The 21,237-nt window shown below is 38.5% G+C and overlaps 1 protein-coding gene across 9 annotated transcripts in view; it reads right to left on the bottom strand.

The window, feature by feature from the left end:
• BLTP1 (bridge-like lipid transfer protein family member 1) overlaps positions 1–20,515 on the bottom strand; it is a 198,385-nt gene extending 177,870 nt beyond the window's left edge. For 5 of the 9 annotated variants that reach the window (XM_058550001.1, XM_058550004.1, XM_058550006.1 and 2 more), the window contains exons 1-3: positions 20,391–20,514; positions 10,740–10,823; positions 9,900–9,961 (exon numbers count right to left, since the gene is read on the bottom strand). The gene's annotated coding sequence lies outside the window, so the exon portion shown is untranslated. Of the gene's footprint in view, positions 1–9,899; positions 9,962–10,739; positions 10,824–18,823; positions 18,887–20,390 lie in introns of those variants that run through there. The other 4 variants (XM_058549998.1, XM_058550005.1, XM_058550000.1 and 1 more) reach the window with 3 other exon arrangements.
• Between the last annotated feature and the right edge of the window lie 722 nt (positions 20,516–21,237).

Here is a 21,237-nt window from a genome sequence, read left to right as displayed (position 1 = left end):
GGACAACTTTCTACTTGAAATTCAGTATAACTGACTTGTCAACTTCTTAAATATGTTTTCTGTTTACTTATCACAAATCCTATCTTCAGAGATCACAAACAAGTTTAAAAATTGGGTGAGACAACATTGCCAGATACAATCTACAACAGATTACAATGTTTCATATTTCTACACTGTTGAAATTATTCGAGTATAATTTAGATGCAAATTAAATATCTCCTCTAAAAAAATGAAGAGGTCAATAACAAAAGGTTTATTATTCATAGTGATAAGAAAACCTAAGGGCAAAATAGCCAAAGAAAATTTTTTAATGTTTTCATTTCTCAATAACCCTTCTATGGTTTAGAAAGTGAGCAAAAAATGTTCTCATACTGAACAGATTGGTGGTGGCTAGAGGCAGGGGGTGGGGAAAATGAGAGAAGGTAGTCAAAAGGTACAAACTTCCAGTTATAAGATAAATAACTTCAGGGGATGTAACATACAGCATGTGACTATAGTTAACAATACTGTACTGTTTATTTGAAAGTTGCTAAAAGAGTACATCTTAAAAGTTCTCCTCACAGGAAAAAAAAAATTTGTAACTATGAGGTGATGAATGTTATCTAAACTTATTGTGGTAATCATTTTGCAATACATACATATATCAAATCATAATGTTGTACACCTTAAACTAATACAATGTTATATGTCATAAACTAATACAATGTTATATGTCAACTATATCTCAATAAGACTGGAAAAAATGTTCTCATATTTTTCAAAGCTTTGGAAAATCCGTCAACCAGCAACTTAAAATTTGGGGGCTAACTTTACATTATGAGCTTTCTCTTTCTTCCATTTTCAGTTTTTTAAACTCAAAAAATAAAATTTTTAAAAGGGAGAAAACACTGAAAAGACCTACCATCTAAAACCAAATATTCATGTATTATGTAATGGTTTAGATATTATAAAATAACATCCATAACTATTTCAATATACTTATTTTTACCATCTTACAGATATATCACCATCACACCACTGAGGATGAAAAGATCACCCAGTGACTCCTAGGGGATGTTCCATGAGGGATGTGTCCTGCATTCAGGTCTCCACATAAAAGGAGGATCTGTTTTGAATCAAAACCAAGGGGAAGTGATCTATCCACCAAAAGGATCTAGAGTCCTCATCCAAAATCACCCCCACCACCACTGTAAGAAACCATAGCCAAAAAGAATGTAGAAAGAGGGTGTTCAAGTTGTAAACATAGAAAGCTGCAGTATCACACAGATATAACCAACATCTTTCCAATTATTAGTTAATGCAAAACCTTTAAGAGAAATCAACAGAGAAGGACTGAATAGTTAAAAGAACAAATTTTGAGCAAGCAGAAAAGTAAAGGCTAAGTACGACAATAAAGGCGCTAAAGGAAGAGGTGGACATCCTGGTATAAAGGAAGTGAGTCCAACCAGCACTGACACAGAGACTCCAGACTGAACTGGGGCTATGTACTTACCCACGGTATTTAAGTGGTTCACCACCAATTCCTTAATGGAGAGGCCTGGAGACTGATGTAAGAACCTACTGCATAATCTTCGTGGAGCAAATGATGGAATAAAAAACAAATTAGTTGTTTCCTCTTCCTCTTCCCTGCCTGAACAGTTCAGTCTGAAAGCCGCAAGGTGAAGCACAGTAAGGCAGGCATCTGCGTGGGGGAAGAGAGGACAGGAGTCTCAGGGCCTAGAGTGGGATGTCAGAGCCCAATAAGGGTAAATTAAGTCTCTCTCTGTGCGGTAAAGAGGCTTGTGGAACAGCAGCATATTTCAGGGTATCAAAGCCACAGCGGGATGACGAGGCCATACTTGAAAAGAAGAGGTCAGGCACAGGGTACTGGAGCCTGAGTAGAAGGAAGAGGGCATCCCTGGCGGGCAGAGAGGGGCAGGAGAAGCAGTCCAGCTCAAGGTGTGGGAGCCTGAGCAGAGATGAGCATCTGCCCAGGGAGGCTGCCTGGTGCGGCATGTCAGAACCCAAGAGGAAGGCATCAGACACCAAAGAGATAAGTAAGGCTTCCATGCAGGAGGGCAATCTGGAATAGTGTGTTAAAGTGGGAGTAGGATAAGGAGGGCAGACACCTGGGAGATAGCCCACGCTGGGTATGGGGGAGAGATTAATCAAGTAAGTAAATATATTAAGGATAACAGGACCCAAGTTTCTCGCTGTTGGAGGATATGTGGTGTTGGATAAGAACTGGAGGTAAGGTTTTCAATATAAATGGATGTAGAAATAAATATAGCTGTAAATGTATATATGGGTATGTATGTATACGCATATGTTCATTAACAGGTCCTGAGTGTAGCAACACCCCAATAAAAATGAGCAGAGAACTGTGCTTCTAAAAACCATTTCGTATTACGAGGAAACAAGGCACCTTGAAGAAATGGCTGATTCCACAACTAAGGCAGGGAACATCAAAATGAGCCTTATTTTTCCAGAAAGGAAAGAAGTGTTCAAAGCAAAATGGGAACATGTCAAATGGACACAGAAACCAGCTTGAAGACGCTTCCACTAGCAAAATGTAAGACAATTTAAGCATCAAAATAAATAAGAGCAATGGATTACAACCCATTTAATAAAAAGGAATCTATGAGTCCATACCAATATAAATAATTAAATTTTGATGAGCAACAGGATGCTCATATTATCTCAAAATAACTCCCCTCAAAATAATTATTAATGACAAAGGGGAAAAGAGGAACTTTGAGAAAGCTGGCAGTTAATTAAGTGATCAAAGTATACACCATCAATACCAGATCAAAATCAATAATAAATCAAAATTGTGCACTTCTTAATAGAAGAGAACAGCCTCACTTCTGTGATACTCTTGCCAAAGATGCATAACCTGAACCTAATCTACCTTGCCTCTCTCTCGATGGATTATGACCAATAGGGATTTTATTAATCTTTGTATCCACAACACCAGTGACAGTGCCTTGAACACGGGCACTCTTTTCAAGTATTATATCATTTTAAATGGTATTTTTATCTATTACATAAGAAAATAACATTGATCTACATGTTTTAAGACATGCTCTCTCAATATTTTCATCATTCATCTAGATTCTCTTTATTCTTCCTGAAATCCATGGTATTCATTCCAAAACTGCTGTCCACATTAGAAAATAAATCATGGCAATTATTATTTTAGTAACAAAACCATGAAAATGTGAAATAGTTTAATCAAACACAGCACAAACCAGAGATTTATCAAATTTCCTAATTTAACACCACCACCACCACCATTTTAAGAAACAGCTTTCCAAAAAGACCATTACTTTTCAAAATGAATTACCCATAAAATATTTTCATTTGTTTTTTCTTTATTTTTTATTGAGGTAACATTGGTTTAAAACACTATATAAATTTCAGATGTACAACATTATATTTTGATTTCTGTGTAGACTACATCATCTTCACCACCCAAAGACTAATTACCATCCATCACCTCACACACGTGCCCTATCACCTTTTGGCCCTCCTCCTGCCCCACTTCCCCTCTGGTAACCACCAATCTATTCTCTGTATCTATGTGTTTGTTTGTTGTTGTTGTTTTCATCTCCTACTTATGAGTGAAATCATATGTATGTGACTTTCTCCATCTGACTTATTTCGCTTAGCATAATACGCTCACGGTCCATCCATGTTGTCACAAATGGCAAGATTTCATCTTCTTTTATGGCTAAGTGGTATTCCGTTGTGTACATATACCACATCTTCTTTATCCATTTATCCATTGATGAGCATTTAGGTTGTTTCCAAGTGTTGGCTATTGTGAATAATGCTGCAATGAACATAGGGGTACAAATATCTTTTCACATTCATGTTTTTATGTTCTTTGGATAAACACCCAGAAGTGGAATAGCTAGATCATATGGTAATTCTATTCTTAATTTTTTGAGGAATCTCCATACTGTTTTCCATAGTGGCTGCACCAGTTTACATTCCCACCAGCAGTGTACAAGGGTTCCCTTTTCTCCACATCCTCTCCAACACTTTTTTTTTTTTGGTGAGGAAAACTGGCCCTGAGCTAACAGCTGTTGCCAATCCTCCTCTTTTTGCTTGAAGAAGAGTGGCCCTGAGCTAACATCTGTGCCAATCTTCCTCTATTTTGTATGTGGGACGCCGCCACAGCATGGCTTGAGGAGCAGTGTGTAGGTCCAAGCCTGGGATCTGAACCTGCAAACCCTGAGCTGCCAAGGTGGAGCCTGTGAACTTAACCACTATGCTACCAGGCTAGCCCCTACACTTATTATTTTTTGTCTTGTTCATTATAGCCATTCTGATGGGATATCTCATTGTAGTTTTGATTTGCATTTCCGTAATAATTAGTGATGTTGAACATCTTTTCATGTGCCTGTTGGCCATCTGTATATCTTCTTTGGAAAAATGTCTGTTCAGATCTTTTGCCCATTTTTTAATTGGGTTGTTTGTTTCTTTATTGTTGACTTGTATGATATCTTTATATACTTTGGATATCAACCCCTTATCATATACATGGTTTGCAAATATCTTCTCCCAATTGGTAGGTTGTCTTTTCATTTTGTTGATGGTTTCCTCTGCTGTGCAGAAACTTTTTAATTTGATGTAGTCCCATTTGTTTATTTTTTCTTTTGTTTCCCTTGCCTGGTGAGACATGGTATTCAAAAAGGTGCTGCTAAGATCAATGTTGAAGAGTGTAGCGCCTATGTTTTCTTCTAGGAGTTTTATGGTTTCAGGTCTTACATTCAAGTCTTTAATCCATTTTGAGTTAAATTTTGTGTATGGTGTAAGAAAAGGGTCTAATTTCCTTCTTTTGCACGTGGCTATCCAGTTTTCCCAACACCGTTTATTGAAGAGACTTTCTTTTCTCCATTGTATATTCTTGGCTCCCTTGTCGAAAATTAGTTGTCCATAGATGTGTGCATTTATTTCTGGGCTCTCGATTCTGTTCCATTGATCTGTGTCTGGTTTTGTGCCAGTACCATGCTGCTTTGATTACTATAGCCTTGTAGTATATTTTGAAATCAGGGAGTGTGGTACCTCCAGCTTTGTTCTTTTTTCTCAGGACTGCTTTAGCTATTCAGGGTCTTTTGTTCTTCCTAAAATCTTTTCAAATACTTTATTCAAACTATTTTATTTCTCTGCCATTGGCATAAAGGAAATAAAAATATCTAACATCTAATACTTGCATCAACAGACTTTTAGAGATAGAATTCCAAATCTTGCTTTGGTCCTTCAAATACAAAGGCCATCCTACAAATCAATACAAAAAATACAAATAATCTGATAGAAAAATGAGTAAAATACATAAACTGGCAATTCACAGAGAAAGATAATATCACTAGCAATTGGGGACAATCACCAATTATCACCCACTAGTCACATAAGTGAAAATTAGAAAGATTGCAAAAGTATGAAAAATGGGCACTCTTATACAACTGATAGGAGTAAACGTCTTTGAGAAGAACAATTTGTCAGATACTATAAAAATGCATATGCTTTGACTTGGACATTTCAGTTCTAGGACTTTACTTCTCAGAAATACTCAGGCACAAAGATTTTTTTCAAGGACAATCACTGCAGCACTATATATCATACTGAAAAATTGGAAAAAAATGTCAATTGATAGGAAAATAGTTAAATTATGGTACACTCTTACTATGAAATAATATGCAGCCTTTTTCAAAGAAATGAGACAGCTCTATAGAGGATGACACAGAGAAATGTCCAGGATATATGTAATACTAGCAGGGAAAAAGCAAGTTGAGAAACAAGATGTATAGTATTCCACTTAAGTGTCTAAAAAAAAAGACTATCCATTATGTATATTACATATACATGTACATATATATGGTGTGTGTGTATATACATATATACTTTTTTTAATCTGCGAAAATATTAGCAAAGCCATGACTGGTTGCCTATAGGGAGAGTGGTGAGAGGAGATTTGGGGTGAAGAAGAATCCGTGAGGCAGGACTTGCTACTTAGGTATTGTTTAAATGTTTTACAATTGGCATGGAATACAAACACTTCCATAATTTAAAAAGAAAAAGGGAGAGTGATGGCTGGAAGACAGGATATGATGGGTGGGAAAGGAGCTGTTCTTACCCAAGCACACATCTCTTGGCCTCTCCTTATAACTATGGCCAAGGAATAGGTGTCTCCCAACCCAAAACTATCAACTTGGTCATCTGTCATTCTACCATCGAGTCTTTCTTCCTAAGGTTCTTAAATACTTGTCTTTTTTTAAAATTAAAATGCAAATACCAAGCAATACCAAACTCAAAGCTTTCATCTCAACATCAGAAAGACAGTCAACACCTTAGCAAAAATTATTCGATTTGACAGCCTTGAGTATAAGAATGGAAGGAGGAACACGTATACTGTTCTGGAAAGGGGAGGTGGGTAAGCTACAAACAAGGAAGGAAGTAAAGAAGACTAAAAGGAAAGAGACTGGGGGAAGGGACAAAGAGGAGGCAGTTATCAAAAAAAACCCAACAGTAGAATCAAAAGGTCCTTCTTCAGACTGTGCTGTTTCAGAAGTAGACCACTGTATGGATTAAGAGGATGGACTCTGTACTAGATCACCTGGGTTCAAATACCCCTTCTGACATTATAGCATTATAGCTGGGTTACCATGGGCAAGTTACCTAAACTCTCTGTGCTATATTTCTTCATCTGTAAAATGAAGACACTAATACCTTATAGAGTTGTATAGTGAGAATTGATGAGTTCATATATGTAAAGCATTTAGAACAGCACCTGGCATATTGTAGATAATATACTGCACAAAATTTTTACTGCTGGCAACCAACGTTTTGCCCATTACTGTTGGCATTCACCTCTACACATGAAGATCGCTTATTCTGAACACTGAGGGCTGCTTTCTGACTGTAGGAACATGCTCAGCTTGTACTAGAGGCAAGCCGGAAATGCCAGAGAGTAATGTCAATGATACCAGGAAGTTGGTGGATAAATACCTGCAGCCTCCTTGCTCTTGATCTGGGATAACTCTGAGGCATATTTTACTCAGTTTTGAGAGTAGTGAGAGCTCAATGGTAGTGAGCTCCAGATGCCCGCAGCAGTAACTGCTAGGATAATGCCCTTTACTGGCTTCAGTCCCTTTCCTTTCTTCCTTCCCCACTCCCCTAGCAGTGTTTCCTATGGTCACTTCCCAAATAAACCACCTGCACTTGAATCCTTATCCAGGTTTTGCTTCTGGGGAACCCAAACTAAGGCACTATTTTTTTTAATTATTTGTTACTAGTCCTATCGAATCTGAGGACAGTTTTCTTTTACAAGAAAAATGATCCTGTGCTTTAAAAGAGACCATGAAACCATATAGTTTAAAGCACACAGTATTTAATAAAACATTTAAGATTTTTTAAGAAATCTTGCTTTAATTCAGAGCATACATACGTGTAGGAACTGGCTTTTAACAGAAAGAGGAACATTTCCTTTATCTGAACAGGATGAACAGAGGAAAGGAAGGACCCAGCGACAGGGAGCTTTGGTGGTGGAAAGATGAGAGAATCTGATAGCTTCTATACATTTTTAAAGCATGAGTCAAGTTCATATTTATTTAAAACCTCTTCTATTTCACTCCTCTTTTTTCTTATTACTCCTAGTTTTTTGTTTCTAATCCCACTACCTTCTACCTTTTCCTCTTCTATTTTTCTTAATTTTTAATTTGTGTTTGTAAGAGCGGGCAGAAAGATGGACCCAGGGTGGTAGCTGCCAGGAAATATGGATGAGAGGGCCCCAGAGTCCCCCACCACTACCCCACCTCAGCAATAAATATGTGATTACCTCAGAGAAGGGGAGTGGGAAGAACTGGACGAGCCGTGCACCTGCCCATAGCTCCTCGAGAAAACCTCACTGCACTCTCCCAAGGCTACATGGCTCCTCTAAAACAGGTATCACCCCACTATTTGACACAGGACTGAAGAAATAAGGTTTTCCTATATCAGGCTTAAACTGGAATATGTCTATATAACATTACCTATGATATGAAAAGACCTAGCTATGAAGAGCCATAGCTTACTCTAGTACTTTCATGGGAAAGTATCTATTGGATATTGATTACTCACAGCAACATAGTAAGACAGTGCATGATAATGTAGGGCTATCTTTTTGTTTATTCATTCAATAAATACTTATTGAGCTTAAAAATTCTACTATACAGCTAAGAAATTCTGAGTATTAAGTGTAAGATTTGGAATATTCACAATAATCTTTAGTAGAATATCTGACAATACAGAAAATGCTAAATAAAGGCTGTTTGAATGACTACCTATATCTTAGCAGTTATCACATCATACTGTAACTATCAGTTTAGAAGTCTGTCTCCCCTACTAGACAGCTACTCTTTAAGAATGGATCTGCCCTATTTATTTGAGTGTGTAATATCCAACAAATTTCCTGGTACACAGCAGTCTCTCAATAAATACTTGTTTCATAAATGAATGAAATAAATGCATCATTCTAAAAAGTACATAATTATGAGCTATTGCAAAAGATAAGCAAGTATTCCCAACGTATTCAGGGCCAAAGAGACTCCTAAATGATCTTTTTCTCCCTCAAGAAAACTTGATTTTCATTTGCTTGAGTTTAAGAAAGGATATTCAACATTTTAATAACCCAATTCCAAATGTAACAAAAATCAGAGAAAAAATTTAATCATACTCAAATCCCTCATGCAACCATGAAGTCACAATTCCTTGTATAAAAGGTGTTCACATGTCTTCAGATCATTATATTAAAGGTCTCTGGGGGCCGGCCCCATGGCTTAGTGGTTAAATGCGTGCGCGCCGCTACTAGCAGCCCGGGGTTCAGATCCCAGGCGCGCACCGACGCACCACTTCTCTGGCCATGCTGAGGCCGCGTTTCACCTACAGCAACTAGAAGGATGTGCAACTATGACATACAACTATCTACTGGGGCTTTTGGGGGAAAAAAAACGGAGGAGGATTGGCAATAGATGTTAGCTCAGAGCTGGTCTTCCTCAGCAAAAAGAGGAGGATTGGCATGGATGCTAGCTCAGGGCTGATCTTCCTCACCAAAAAAAAAACAAAAAAAAGGTCTCTAGATTTAATCACAGTTACTTTTCTATAAAGGAAACTATATGGGGTTTAAGAGATGGGAAATAAATGAACATTATAGCTTTCCCTTGAACTTCACCAACATTCATATTCTCATCATCAAGACTGAACATCTGTATACCAGACATTCTGTGAAGTATGCACTCTGTACACGTTTCTGCATTGCTTACCCATAGGCCAAACTTTACCAATCTACATCAACTATTACAGAATATACAGTTACTTGAAAACTTTTCAGCTATTTGGTATCTGCAAATACGTAAGAAATTATCTTGAGATGCCTGTAGGGTTCCCAATTTCAAAGTTATTTATATCCCCCTTAAGAAGCCAGGTCATTGGGGGCCGGCCCCGTGGCGTAGCAGTTAAGTGCTGCTGGTGGCCAGGGTTTGGATCCCCGGCGCGCACCGAGGCACCGCTTGTCAGGCCACGCTGTGGTGGCGTCCCATATAAAGTGGAGGAAGACAGGCCGGATGTTAGCCCTGGGCCAGTCTTCCTTAGCAAAAAGAGGAGGATTGGCATGGATGTTAGCTCAGGGCTGATCTTCCTCACAAAAAACAAACAAACAAAAAGAAACCAGGTAATTGACCCAAAGATCTCACTAAATACCAACACGAAGAAACTGCCTGGAGGTACTGCTTATCTTTCTTATGGCATAATGACATCCCAAAAAAAAAAGGTAAAACACAAAACAGATCACAACAACATTTTTATCCTAAATGAAGTTTCAACAGTGTTTAATTCATCTGAACTGTTTCTACAATGGCTCAAGTAGTCTGAGTACTCACCAATCTAAAGGGAGATGTTCTGAAACAAATGACTTTCTGATGCCCCTTCAAACTCTATGATGCTACACAAATAAAACATACAAAATAGAGAAGTATGCAATTGAACATCTCACATAAAGGAAATATGTAAACTTTTACATTTAAGATCGTATTGGAATGTATAAAATAGTTGGTATAACCTGTTGAGCATATAGTGATCTGAAAAGCCCTCTCTGCCTAAAAAGTTTTACCCATCAGGATACGAGACCTAAAATTCCACCACCCATTCCTTTAAATAGAGTACTAACCAATATTCTCTCTTAAAATGTAAAGATATCTTTAGAGTATCTCAATAACAGTTACCATTAATTATTATCATGCATTATTAGTGTAAATTAATTCATTAGATTACTTTTTTCTTTAATAAGCAGGACCCAGGAATATCACGAAAGGCCCAAGATTTCTGAAGATGGAGAAAACCTTAAAGAGGAGATAGCGGGCAACAAAAGCAAACTTAGTTTCCTTAACAATTTTGGTCCTGGTCAACAGCTGTGTGTACATAAAGCAAAACTATACAATGTCCTATTCTGTTCATTTAAACAAACAAAATAAACAAGTATCCTCTTAGGTCAAACAGACGAGGTATAATCCTCTCTACCTAGGTCCCTTTCAATTCCAGGATTCTAAATGTAACAACCACAATTTCACCTATTAACTAACTCTAAAGCCCAAAAGAATTAAATGGTAAAATAGCATTCAATCAGAAATAACAGAAACCGTCTCATATCCTGGAAATAGATTAGGCTTCAAAACCAGATTAGGAATGGAAAGCTCGCTCTGTCCCCTCCATCCCTTCCTTACCTGTGAGGCAGCTTGAGCAAGTTACTGAATCTCTTTGAGCCTGTTTCCAAGTTGTAAAATGGCCATCTCTTCCCTGAAGAGAACCTAAAGGTGTTAAAACACAAAAGCAAACAGAAAACTCATAACACGGTGCTTGACAAGAAACACATTAAAACAGTGATAGCTAAACTACCATTAATCAGCTCAACAAAAGGAGAAAGTGAAAAAACAACAGAATGCATAGCAGTAAACAATGACTAAAATGTGTCTCATTCCTTAAAAAATATAAGAGAAAAATACACATATTTAACTAACTACCAGAATTTTATAACCAAAAGAAATCAGTTGGCATAAATAACAATCAAGAATGTATTAAGTTAGTATGAATAACATAGTTCTACAAATACCAGTGAGCATGATTCTTAGAAGCAGATCAAATATCAAAGCACACAGTCACCAGGCAACTATTGCTGATGGAATATTCAGATACAGGGACTGACGATTCAAATAGTATAAATCAGCAAACTAAACAAATGTAAAGTACTTTTCAATATCATAATCTATGCTACCAAAATGGTTCTTCATGTTATAAATGGAAGAATCTGTAACATCTAAGAAGTCATATCATCCAACAAAAATGTTACACTTTAGCAAACCTCACTTCTATTGCCAGAAATTTATGGTGGTTCACCTAAACATCTACTGAAAGTTAAAAAAAAAAATCTCTTCAAAAGCTGTAGAAAACTTATCTAATAGGGTAAAAAGAGCTAACTTCAACTTCTTCAAATCTAGAAGAAACCATGATTTTTAAATATTACCCACCTCTAATTGTCCACCAGAACTAATTACTATCTTCAGCATATTCCTTAATATGGTCAGTGATAGAAAGAGATCAACGGAAATTCCCATGAGTGAAAGGTTTAATCCTCCCACTTCTACATCCCATAAATTGATTAGTTGTGGATTTGTTTTGTTTTTGCTTTTCGTACTGGCGGGTGAACACACTCTACAAGTTTCTTTCAATTATTTTAATCAAGAATTCAATACGTCACTTCCATTTTGATTAAAAATACACCAAGAGGCATAACATTAAAAAGCTAGCATCAACAAAGTAAAATTCTCCAAGTTTCTTGTAATAAAATTATTTCCATTTTCCTATCTGGCCCTTATGTTTCTCTCTTCTCTTCTGCCTTAAGTCACTTGAGTCAGAAAACCCCATCTATTACACATTCAAACCACCCACCCAATAAAACAGGGTCTTTGGATGTGGGAGAGAGGGAGGAAGAAACTGACCATGTGTTTACCAACACTCTCATCATACCAAGTTCAAAAAAATATCTTTTCTTAGCATGTTGCCATGCAGACAGCCCAACAGATCCATTTAATAGCCAACTCCTATGAGCAGAGAAAATTGTGAAAATTGAAATTGAACTTTTAGGTAAGAATAACAAAAAAAGGCTGCTTCAAGGAATTTCATAGGGATAGGACCTATACAAAACTACTGGTGACGCCTGACACAGTATTTTAAATGGATACGGAGCTGGATAGAAACACACTTTACATATGCATAAAACATGACAAAGTACAATAAGGTCAATAGTCTAATGTTTAGACTCTAAACATTTTGGTTAGTGTTATCTTACTTTTTGAAATGTTCATTCCATGGTATTAACTCATTAAAACAATTAAATGATAAATGGTATCATTAAAATGATAAAACATAGCTACCATAACAATGGCTAACATTTATTCACCGCTTGCTATGTGCCAGGCACCCCTCTAAACACTTTACATGTATCATCAGAAATAACTACCTAGCTACAATTCCCCATTTCACAGATGAGAAAACCGTGGCAGTGAGAAGCTAAGCACAAACACAGCTAAGACATGGCCGACCTAGGATTTGAACCTAGACTGTGTGGCTTAGAGTCTGTGTTATATTGCCTCTCATATCATTTGTGTTCACAGAAATCAGTAATTATCTCTTAGTCCTCAGTTTCTTCACTATGAAAAATGAGTTTCTTCTCCCAGCTCTAAATTCTAGTTTAGGAGCTAATATATGAATCTTAGAATTTTGGTATTAAAAAATTTGTAATTTGCCCACTATGGCATTTTTTCTCCTAAAAGCATCCTCCATTAAATCAAAGGTCAGTAATCACTTTTTCTTTTTTTTTTAAAGCCTCAGTGCATGGTTTCATATCCTAGTTGTTGGTTTAATTATCTGTGTGAGCCGCCTGGTTCCATGACTGGGAAACAAACCGGGGCCACAGCAGTAAGAGCACCGATTCTTAACCCCTAGACCACCAGAGCTGGCTCAATCACTTTTTTTTTTAATAACCACAAGAGGTAACACATCAAGTTATTGAGCCTAATTAGCAGCAAAGAAGGTCAAATTGTAAAGTGAGCTAAATCTGACTGAACTACCTCTCCACTTCTTTTGCACCTCTCTCACACCTGGTCACAAAGGCTATATCTACATATTTTTTATTTTTATAGTAGATATTTTTTATTTTTATATATTTTTTATTTATTTATTTTGGTGAGGAAGATTGGCCCTAAGCTAACATCTGTTGCCAATCTCCCTCTTTTTGCTTGAGGAAGATTGTCCCTGAGCTAACATCTGTGCCAGTCTTCATCTAGTTTGTATGTGGGAAGTTGCCACAGCGTAGCTTGACGAGCAGTATGTAGGTCCACGCCCAGGATCCAAACCCCTGAACCCCAGGCAGCCAAAGCAGAGCACGTGAACTTAACCACTACGCCACCAGGCCGGCCCCTATATCTAAATATATTTAAAGAGCTTATTTGCCCCTAAAGAAATTGACAATTGGTAGGTGTGTGATAGCTTAAAAATATGTCCAAAATTTCTTTGTATACTTCCCTTCAAGAAGCGGAGCTTAATTAATTCTCCTCCCAACTGTGAGCTGAACTTAGTGATTCAGTTCGTTTTTTTTTTTTTTTTTTTTGTTTTTGTTTATTGCAGTAACATTGGTTTATAACATTGTAAAAATTTCAGGTGTACATCATTGTACTTCTATTTCTGCATAGATTACATCATGTTCACCACCAAAATACTAATTACAACCCATAACCACACACGTGTATCCAATTATCCCTTTCACCCTCCTCCCTCCCCCCTTCCCCTCTGGTAACCACCAATCCAATCTCTGTCTCTATGTGTTTGTTTATTGTTGTTATTATCTACTACTTAATGAAGGAAATCATATGGTATTTGACCTTCTCCCTCTGACTTATTTCACTTTGCATGACACCCTCAATGTCCATCCATGATGTCACAAATGGCTGGATTTCATCGTTTCTTATGGCTGAGTAGTATTCCATTGTGTATATATACCACAGCTTCTTTATCCATTCGTCCCTTGATGGGCACTTAGGTTGCTTCCAAGTCTTGGCTATTGTGAATAATGCTGCAATGAACACAGGGGTGCATGTACCTTTACAAATTGGTGTTTTCAAGTTCTTTGGATAAATACCCAACAGTGGGATGGCTGGATCATATGGTAGTTCTATCCTTGATTTTTTGAGGAATCTCCATACTGTTTTCCATAGTGGCTGCACCAGTTTGCACTCCCACCAGCAGTGTATGAGAGTTCCCTTCTCTCCACATCCTCTCCAACACATGTTGTTTCCTGTCTTGTTAATTATAGCCATTCTGACGGGCGTCAGGTGATATCTCACTGTAGTTTTGATTTGCATTTCCCTGATAGTTAATGATTTTGAACATCTTTTCATGTGTCTGTTGGCCATCTGTATATCTTCTTTGGAGAAATGTCTGTTCAGGTCCTTTGCCCATTTTTTAATTGGGTTGGTAGTTTTTTTGTTGGTAAGATGCATGAGTTCTTTATATATTTTGGAGATTAAGCCCTTATCAGAAGTATGGTTTGCAAATATCTTCTCCCAATTGTTAGGTTGTCTTTTTGTTTTGTTGATGGTTTCCTTTGCTGTGCAGAAGCTTTTTAGTTTGATGTAGTCCCATTTGTTTATTTTTTCTATTGTTTCTCTTGCCCGGTCAGACGTGGTGTTTGAAAAGATGTTGCTAAGACTGATGTCGAAGAGCGTACTGCCTATGTTTTCTTCTAGAAGTTTCACAGTTTCAGGTCTTACATTCAAGTCTTTAATCCAATTGGAGTTAATTTTTGTGTATGGTGTAAGGTAAGGGTCTACTTTCATTTTTTTGCATATGGCTATCCAGTTTTCCCAACACCATTTGTTGAAGAGACTTTCTTTTCCCCATTGTATGTTCTTGGCTCCTTTGTCAAAGATTAGCTGTCCATAGATGTGTGGGTTTATTCCTGGGCTTTCGATTCTATTCCATTGATCTGTGTGTCTGTTTTTGTGCCAGTACCATGCTGTTTTGGTTACTACAGCTTTGTAGTATATTTTGAAATCAGGGAGTGTGATACCTCCAGCTTTGTTCTTTTTTCTCAGGATTCCTTTAGCTATTCGGGGTCTTTTGTTGTTCCATATAAATTTTAGGATTCTTTGTTCTATTTCTGTGAAAAATCTTGTTGGAACTTTGATAGGGATTGCATTGAATCTATAGATGGCTTTAGGAAGTATGGACATCTTAACTATGTTAATTCTTCCAATCCAAGAGCACGGAATATCTTTCCATTTCTTTGTGTCTTCTTCAATTTCTTTCAGAAATGTTTTATAGTTTTCGGTGTACAGATCTTTCACCTCTTTGGTTAAGTTTATTCCTAGGTATTTTATTCTTTTTGTTGCAATTGTAAATGGGATGGTATTCTTAATTTCTCTTTCTGCTACTTCGTTGTTAGTGTACAGAAATGCAACTGATTTTTGTATGTTGATTTTGTATCCTGCAACTTTACCATATTCATTTATTACTTCTAAAAGTTTTCTGGTGGATTCTTTAGGGTTTTCTATATATAAAATCATGTCATCTGCAAATAGTGACAGTTTCACTTCTTCCTTTCCAATTTGGATCCCTTTTATTTCTTTCTCTTGCCTGATTGCTCTGGCTAGGACTTCCAGTACTATGTTAAATAGGAGTGGTGACAGTGGGCATCCTTGTCTGGTTCCTGTTCTTAGACGGATGGCTTTCAGTTTTTCACCATTGAGGATGATATTAGCTGTGGGTTTCTCATATATGGTCTTTATTATGTTGAGGTACTTTCCTTCTATACCCATTTTATTCAGAGTTTTTATCATAAATGGATGCTGTATCTTGTCAAATGCTTTCTCTGCATCTATTGAGATGATCGTGTGATTTTTATTCTTCATTTTATTAATGTGGTGTATTACGTTGATTGATTTGCGAATGTTAAACCATCCCTGCATAGTGATTCAGTTCTAAATGAATAGTGCAGAGACAATGGTGTGTGACTGGGTCAACAATGGCATCACAGTTTCCTCCTTGCTCTCTCTCTTGGATCATCTGATCCAGGGGATGCCAGCTGCCTTGTTAGGACACTTAAGAAGCCCTCAGAGGTCCCTGTGGTGAGGATCTGAGGCCTCCAGCCAACAGCCATGTTAATGAGCCATCATGAAAGCAAAGCCTCCAGTCCCAGTTGAGTCTCCAGATGACTGAAGTCCCAGCCAAGATCTTTGCTGCAACCCCATGAGAGACCTTAAGCCAGAGGCACCAGTTTAGTCACTCCCAAATACCCGACCCACAGAAATTCTGAGATAATAAATGTTTTAAGCCACTAAGTTTTTGGATAATTTGTTACTCAGCAATAGATAACTAATACAAAGTATGAGAAAGGTAATTTTGTGAGATATCTGCAAGGTATCTCTACCCTGATTGTTCATACCTGTCATCTTAAGCTAAACCCCTACTCCACTCTCCTCCTCCTTACCAAAAGATCAGGAGTCAGCAATACCACACTGAGAAGGCTACAATCACATGAGTGAAGCATTTCCTCTTTCTACAGTAAGTGAGAGCCTCTAGCAAGGACTCTGTGAAGCAACCTCTACCCTGCCTCCCACAAATTTATCAGTATCCATAATCATCACCATCTCCTTCCCTCCTGTTTCAGCAGAGGTCTACCTAGAGTACCATTAACCTACATCCTTGTTTTCTATCCCTTCCAGCTTGGTCAGTAACCTTGCTTCACCAATTATTCTCCCTCATTCCTCTGTCTTCAAATTTTCTTTCTGATGGCTTTTTATCCTTAACAAATAAAGATTGGAAATGTAGTCATATCACTCATACCTTTAAAAAACAAAAACCCTCTCTCAAACTCCTATCTCTAGCTATCCCCTCTGTATTCCATTTAAAACCAAACTTTCTGAAAGAGTAAATGACATTAGCTATTTCAATTTCCTTATCTCTTACCCAGTGTGAACTGGATCCACCTATACAATTGCTCTTGCTCAGGTCAACAACTTCTTAATTGACATCCAGGGGATACTTCTGTTGTCTTCATTTTATTTGATGTCTCAAAGCTGCCTAATACTCATTCCTTTTCTCCAAACTCAGTTCTTCCACTGACTTCTGTGACTCTCTTGATTTTCTCCTACTTACCTGCCCACTCCCACCCATCTCCTTTACGGTGTGTTTTTCTTCCACCTTACCCTTAAATATTAGCATTCTCCAATCCTCATTTTTCTTCTATTACTCTACATTTTCTCCCTGAGTGATCTCATCCATTCCCATTGCTTTTAACTATCATCTATAAACTGAGACTCCAAAATTTACATCTCAAGCTGGGTCTGCTTAACTCAGATCCATATATACAAGTGCCTAATGACATTTCTTAGAAGTCACAGATGCCTTATATATAACAGCCCCAAAATGAATCCATCTCCAACCATGTTTCTCAATCTATTGCTCTTCCTATACTCAGTAAATGGCCCCAGAATCCACTCAGTTTCCCAAGCCAGATACCAGATAATTCATTTAATTTATCCTGTAAATATTTAATAAACATTAATTATGTGCATGACCATGATAGTGGCTAGAAATTATTCTGACTCCACTTTCCCTCAAGCCCACTAAATCCTATCTATTCTATCTCCTTTGCATCTATCTAATCCTTCTCCATCCCTTAATTCCCATTTGCACTGCTTTACTTCTGGTTCTCATGTGCCACCTGGATTATTACAATAGCCTCTAATTGATCACCATGCTTCTATGCTCATCTCTCTGAATTCATCATCCAAACTGTTGCCTATCTGTTTACGTCACTTCTATTTGTTATATATAAGTTCCCTGAAATTTTCTCAAATTAAAGAGTTAATTTTCTTAAACTCCCATGAAATTCTGACATTCACTATTTTTAACACGAAAAACAGTATGCTAAAGTGAAGTCTATAAGAATCCTAGTTTCCCACTGTATCTTAAAGTAGTACTAGTGGAGTACTTTCCTTTACTAACTAAAATAATATGAAAAATTTATTACAAATACAAAAATTTACCATATGGGTAGTGCTGTTTCCCTACTCTTATAAACCAAAATATCCCTGCATATAAAATCAAGAAAATGTATGGGTTCACAAAAATATTGCCTTCTATAAAAAAATTCACTACTCTAGTACTCTCCAGGGCTATGACGACCACTACTCTATACTACAAGCCTGAAACAATGCCTGACATATGGTACTCAATAAATATTTATGAAATGAATTCAATATTTCTTTATCATGTTTATCCATGTCTTCTATTCTCCATAGAACTCACAGTAAAAAAATATACTTTTCATTTTCATTTATACTCATTCATACTAAGTTCAATCATATACAGTATTGTATGAAGAACAAACCAAAAGTCAACTAGTGTTCTTCATTTCTTTTTAAAACCCTTTATAACATGAGCAGATTAATGAGCAAGCAAAAGAGAGAAAAGAATATTGACACTTGATAGAGAATCAAGCAAAAGCTTCCCTTGGCTTTCTCCTGCCAATACACAAGCTAAGCACATGACTCAATTGTTAGTCAGGTATCAAATAGTTCAAAAGTTAGGGAAAATGACTGGCAGATCACATTATAAATCATCACTACCCCACCCCCATTCCTTGAGAATTTAAGCAGACTAAACCACAACTGAAGCAGAAAGTCAGATTTCCTCCATCTGAGCTTTAACTGGAAATTAGATTTTTTAAAAGCTTAGCCAAAATATTTACCGAATTTTTTTCCAGAGTCTGCAACGTTCTGTTTTTCCTTCTCTTTATCTTCAGAAGGCCTGTCTGCAGTGTTTCATCTTAACAAACTTGAAAATAAACACCATTTTAACCAACTATACAAGATATTCTGGTTTTATCACCAGTTTCACCATTTCAGATTAAATGATTTGATTACACATGCTCTCTTGCCCATGCACACATACACGTCTTCAGTGTTAGTCCAATATTACATTTCCATTTTTAAAGTTTCCAAACAAGAAATACTCCTAAATCTAGGATAAGACCACAATTTCCAAACTACAGCCTTCCAAAGGTTTCCAAACCACTGTACGTACAAAAAGAGGGTGATTTTGGTAGTCAGAGGGTTCTACAGGTCAAATCCCACCTTTAAAACATACTCAAAATGTAGCCTTTAAAAAATGGCTTTCTCAAATTGCTGGGTCCTTGCAGCAAGAATGGTACCACTGCTTCCTTCCTGTTCCCAGCCCCTGGCACACTTTTTATCAAATGAAAATCACCTTGCACACTCTTAAGATGCTTGGGAGATGGAAGAGCACGCTGATTGAGGGACTGTAAACTGAAGTCAGATCACCTGGCTTAAATCACAGCTCCGACTTTGGCTAAGTTGTTTTTCAGGGCTGTGGGCTTTAGTTTTCATCTATACAATGAGAATAACGACAGACCTGACATGATAGGATTGTTATGATGATTAAACGAGATAATACATGCACATAAAGTATGTACCGCTCAATAGTTACATAAATATTCTGGTTAATTCACCTATTTTTATACTTCATGTATCTAGCTGACTTAGAATAAATCAGCTTTATTGCTACGCACAGAGTCAAAGCAGCAACATGAAACCAGTTGTAACTTACACGCTTGGACAGTTACAAAACCAAGATTTCCTTACAGAGGAAATTTACAAGAACTCTTTCCATTTAACTAGCGTCTCTAACTTTCTACCGTCAAAACTAAGGCCAACGGGGGGATGGGGAGAGGGGAGACGACGACAATTCTGCTGAAGGAAAATCAACTTCCCTCCACCTTCCTTTGGCCAAAAGATGTTTCCGCTGAAATGTACACTTCCATAGTGTAGACTCAGCAGACACCAACATACAATATAAAACACACCACGCCTGGGGAGAAAAGGGGAGTTCTAAGACTCCACTGCCCTTGGTCAATCGACCCTGTGTTACGCTGTATGGGGTCTCCCACAGGCGGATGCTTCTAGAAAGGCTGAAGCCGGAGCTTGCAGGTGTCCTATCCTTCCCGCCGAGTCCACACACCAGCAAGTAGGCGCCGCCCACTCGCCTTAACACCATCCGCAGGGCCCGCTCCCGCATCTAAGCCCCCAACTATCTGTCATGGCCCTTCCAGGCCTTCCCATTGACCTCTGACACCCGGTCTACAGGTCCCCGTGCTGCAGGTAAGGATGGCAAAAGAATAAGAGATGAGTCGACGCCGCAGCAGACAGCCGTGACGAAACCAAACCTCCCCGACTCCGAACGCGCTGAGGTCCAGAGATGCTGGGAAAAGTGCTGCCCACTGCGACCCGTCCCCTTACCTGGGCGAGGACTGGGGCGGCCCGGAACCGCTCCGGCCTCTCCCCGCGGGACGCCGAGGGCCTTGGACGGCGGCGGCGGCGCCGAGCCGGACGCTGCCTACGGTGCTTTGCCCGCGCCCACAGCCTCTAGCCCCGCCGCCCCGGCCCGCCACCCCAGGTCCACCACTGGCCCCAGCCACTGACACAGAGGTGGGCGGAGGAGGATGGGAGGGGTCCAAACTGGGGCCGGGCGGCACTGCGGCTGCGTCAACTGGTAGCGTCATACGTCACGGCGCCGGAGCCTCAAGGCACGCCACGCGAGCCCCGCCCAGGAATCGGCGGCGCCCCGCCCCTTCTCCCGCCCTCCCCGGGCTGGGGGCGGAGCCTGGACCGTGAGGTGGTGGTTAGGGGCGGATTTGAAAAAATCCCCTTGCTCCCCACCCAAAGGGAGTGTTAATGAATGGCCTTCCTGAGGCCAGGAGACAGATAAGCACGGGCAGGAAGGAACAGTGCTGACAAAAAAGAGAATGAGACCGGTGCTATGATGTGAAATGAATCCGCTAGGAGTAGACAGCAATACTTGTATGACTCTATCAATAAAGGGAACTTGATTGTGTGAAATGCCACACTGAATCTCTCAACTGTTATTGCTATATTAGTGAAAAGTGGTTCGATGCTCACCATTTTTAAAGAGAAAGGCTCTTTATATTATTTAGCAGGTGAACCAAGGCAAATGACTTCCTGGAGTTAGAGGCTTATCACAGATATTTTTCGCACTTCTTATGTACGAATTGTAATAGAAAGAGAAAAATGGGAAATAGTCTTAGCCCTGGGAAGCTTTCTGATTACTTGGAGCAGATGTGGACTA

This window comes from Diceros bicornis, chromosome 11 (assembly GCF_020826845.1).
Source record: "Diceros bicornis minor isolate mBicDic1 chromosome 11, mDicBic1.mat.cur, whole genome shotgun sequence".
NCBI classification, from domain to species: domain Eukaryota; kingdom Metazoa; phylum Chordata; class Mammalia; order Perissodactyla; family Rhinocerotidae; genus Diceros; species Diceros bicornis.
Note: the sequence above shows the minus strand (reverse complement) of the source record. Positions and strands in the feature narration are given on the sequence as shown.